This window comes from Papaver somniferum, chromosome 2, assembly GCF_003573695.1.
Source record: "Papaver somniferum cultivar HN1 chromosome 2, ASM357369v1, whole genome shotgun sequence".
NCBI classification, from domain to species: Eukaryota; Viridiplantae; Streptophyta; class Magnoliopsida; order Ranunculales; family Papaveraceae; genus Papaver; species Papaver somniferum.
Window position 1 is genome coordinate 87,146,297 of NC_039359.1, and position 3,928 is coordinate 87,150,224.

Genomic DNA, 3,928 nt, shown 5'->3' on the forward strand with positions numbered 1-3,928 from the left:
GCCTTGTTCATGAGCATGAAAAAATCTTTGCCGTGAAGACTTAATATTTTCATTTGATGTATCTGCATATAGACTGATTGAGTGCGGATTGATCCTTCAATAGATAAGGCCGAGGCTAGGGCTGTCAATGGAACCTATCGAAACGGTAACTAACTCATCCATTATCGTTACCGATTTCTCTTATCGGAATTCTGTTACCGATAATTTCTGGTGGAATTCTAAAAATTCAAACCACTACCGATCCGTTAAGTTAACGGATTACGGTAATTTTTCCGATAAATACCCATATCTACATAACCTGTTTCTCAGACTGAAAATCAATTTATAACAAGAAACTTTAAACTAAAATCATTTCAAGTTAAGAAACTTTAGCTTCAAATCCATGCAAAACACAGTGTACACACACAATGTTCCAAATTTACTTAGTTACATGTTCTTGCAAAGAAAAACACAAAGAAATTCAAAAACATTTAAGAAGCTTTAGCATGCCTGCATCCGGTCCTTCCTTCCTCTTTAATCCTTGTACATTCAACTTCAAATTATTTGTACATCTGCATTTCAAAGAAAGTAAAATGTGTTAGTTAGCAATGCAAGAAATATGAAAGTAAAGGTCTTGAATGATGGTGTCAGTAATCAGTTCTCATGCTATATGATGAATATCTACCTATCTCATGGGGAATCATGGGTTTACAGATAAGACAATTCAGAAGCATGTTATAATGCTCCTCTTAAAAGGAGATATGGCATCAAAACAACAAAAAATTGTTATAAAATAGCCTTTCTTTAATTTGTATCTAGAAAATAAACATTAGAAATATGAAAGTACAGCAAGGGAAATGATCAAATGAAAGTTTACTAACCAATGTCATTGAGATCTGGCAACCAATCACTTAAGCAAAGTAATGCTTGAACCAATTCTGGAGCTAATGAACTCCTGTGAGCTGTAAGAACCCTACCACCATTACTAAACATGGATTATGATGCTACACTTGTCACTGGAACAGCCAACACATCTCTTGCAATCTTTGCGAGAGTTGGGTACTCAGGTGCATGATTATTCCACCAACTCAATATATCAAACCTCAATTCTTCTGTGGGAGTGCCTTTAGGAAGCAGTGGTTCCTCCAAGTATTTCTCCAACTCTGACTTCTGCACCTCAACATCACTGTTTTCCATCATAAACTCATCATAATCAAAATCACTTCTAGTTGATGTAGTTGTAGAAGTCTCAATTCCAGCTGAACCCATTCCACTAGATGAATTACCAAAATAATCTGGAACTATAGAGTTGCTTTCATAAGAAGAGAAAAGTGCGTTGAGTGCTATCTGAAATTTGTTATAATGAGTATGATAATTCTGCGAACCATGTAATCTCTTGAAAACAAACTCTACCCATCTAGCCTTGTACCTAGGATCTAAAACCACTCCAATGCTCATCAACAGGTTACACTCTTTCCAATAGCTATCAAACTTTGACCTCATCTTCAATGCCATATCTCTGATATATTCATGTGTACTAGTTTCCCATCCTTTGATGCATTTATTGACCTCATACACCCCATTATAATACATATTTGCCGTTGGTTATTTAATCCCAGCAAATTTAGTTGAAAGCGCATCAAACACTGCCAACCACTCACATATATATATTCCTTGTTGCCAATCCTGAGAACTTGGTAGTATAGTGAAGTCTGAATCCAGTTCAGCTATCCTAACAAACCCTTGTCTCAATTCAATTGCATCCCTAAGCATATAAAACATGGAGTTCCATCTGGTGTCTAGATCTAAACCAACAAACCTTCCAGGAAGCTTCACTTGTGCTAAAGAATTTGCAGACCTCTCTTTTTTAGCCTGACTTGACTTGACGTATTTGACACACTCTCTAATACTATTTATAAATGGAGTAGCTACTACCATCCCACATCCTACAATTAAATGCAATATATGATTGCTACATCTCATTTGAAACAAGTCCCATTCAAGAACTAGACAATCCTTACTCTTAAGCCAAGTCTTCAGATTTGCCATCATAACATCATTGGCTCTAGCATTGTCAGCAGCAACAACAAAAAGCTTATTATCTATATTTCAATCTAGGGCTACTGATTTCACAAAATCTCCTAGAACTTCTCCAGTATGTGGTGATGGCAATAAAATATATGCTAGAGTTTTCTTAATTAGTTTTCATTCATCATCTATGTAATGCATTGTAACACAACAATAACCATCTTTTGTATGTTTACATGTCCACATATCTGTTGTTAAACTGCATTTAGATGTTATTGTGTCAAATTATTCTTGTAATTCCTTTATGAACTCACCATACAGTTTCATGATATCTTCCCTAGTTGTATTCCTACTGTAACACTTAGCAGAAGGATTCAGAGACCTAACATACTCTCTAAAATATGAATGCTCACCCATATTTATTGGATAATCATGTTTGGCAGTCATCTTAGCAGAAAGTATTCTAGAAGCATCAGGATCATATTTCCAATTAGCTAACTTCGTTTGTGTGTTACCTGTTTTGATAGAAGTTATTTTTCTTTGTCCAGGTTGATTCTCTGGCTTCGTTTTGCAGGTCCTTAGATGAGATCTCAAGCCACTGGTTCCATTTGAGCTTGGTGCATCAATTCTCTTAAAACAGTGTTTGCATTTACCTATAATAGTTGATACCTCCTTCCCATCTGGTCCAACCTTTTTAATAACAAGTCTATTAAATTCAAGCCATACATCAGACCTTGTTGTTCTTAGTTTCTTCTTTGTTTCAGCTACATCTAGATCTTTCTCTACTTCTTGTTCTTCTCTTGGATGAATCGCAAGTGTTGTGTTACTTTCAGAAGCTTGCACACTTGTTGGTTGTACTTGTACTTGTAAATCTGATGCCACTGTACTTGATGCATTGTTTGAGGGACCGGCATGATTGGATGCTCTCTGACTGTGTGACATTATTGGCCAAATTTGAACAAAACAAATAATAATTGAATCAGAATCTTGCTAACATTGTTGGCCTAATTATGCTAACAATGGGTCTAAATTAATGAGCAGCAACTACTTTAAAATGTGGATTAATCAATTGTTGTCCTAATTATAATCACATTCACTCCATCCACTAATTCAAACTGCAGCCCTGTATTTATGTAGCAACCTTCTTATTCGTCCAAACTGATCAAACTTATCAACCATCATTTTTATATATTACTGTGTTAGCATGATGTGATAACCAGTTCATGGATACCCTGTACTCTCAATTACTACGCAATTAAGTCTAGAACTCTGATTAATCTCAAAACACTACAACTTCCCCTAATTTAATTTCAATTTGGGAAAAAAAACCCTAATTTAAAGATTTCCAATCTTAGATACTCACAAACCCTAATTTCATAAGCCCTAATTTCAGAAATAACAAACGGTTCAACAAACATGTCAAATTAAATCATAACGTCATGCAGGAATCGATTTTAACAAAAATAATCAAAGGGTTTGATTCAAGATTTACTTACTTGTTTGATATCTCTCTCTGGTATCGATCTCCGAATGAAATCAAATGAAGAATATGGGAAGATTAGTCGAACTGATCTCTCTAACTCATGATTATCTCTAGCACTCGATATCTCTCTCTGGTATCGATCTCTTTCTCTCGAACTCTCTTTTTTTCTTTTTGTTTCGAACGAGAAGAACTGAAGAATATGGGAAGATTAGTCGAACTGAAGAAGAATATGGGAAGATAACTAGATAAGATAAGATACAGATAGCACGTGCAATGTACACGTGTGACAAAATTACCGGTATCGGTAATTAACTTAACGGTAAGTGCCTCAACCAATACCGTTCCAGTAAGACCAAAGTTACCGGTAATTTTCCATTAGCGATTTCCAATTACCGTTATGTCAGAAAATTACCTATAGAAACTCGGATTATCGGTTTC

At 35.4% G+C, this 3,928-nt stretch overlaps 1 long non-coding RNA gene across 1 annotated transcript; it reads right to left on the minus strand.

Annotated features, from left to right (window-relative positions):
- Positions 1-390: 390 nt before the first annotated feature.
- On the minus strand, positions 391-3,650 carry LOC113353673. The gene is made up of 3 exons (XR_003361456.1): positions 3,504-3,650; positions 861-2,938; positions 391-551 (listed from the first exon to the last, which is right to left on the minus strand). It is a non-coding gene; the product is annotated as an uncharacterized LOC113353673 (long non-coding RNA).
- Positions 3,651-3,928: the final 278 nt, after the last annotated feature.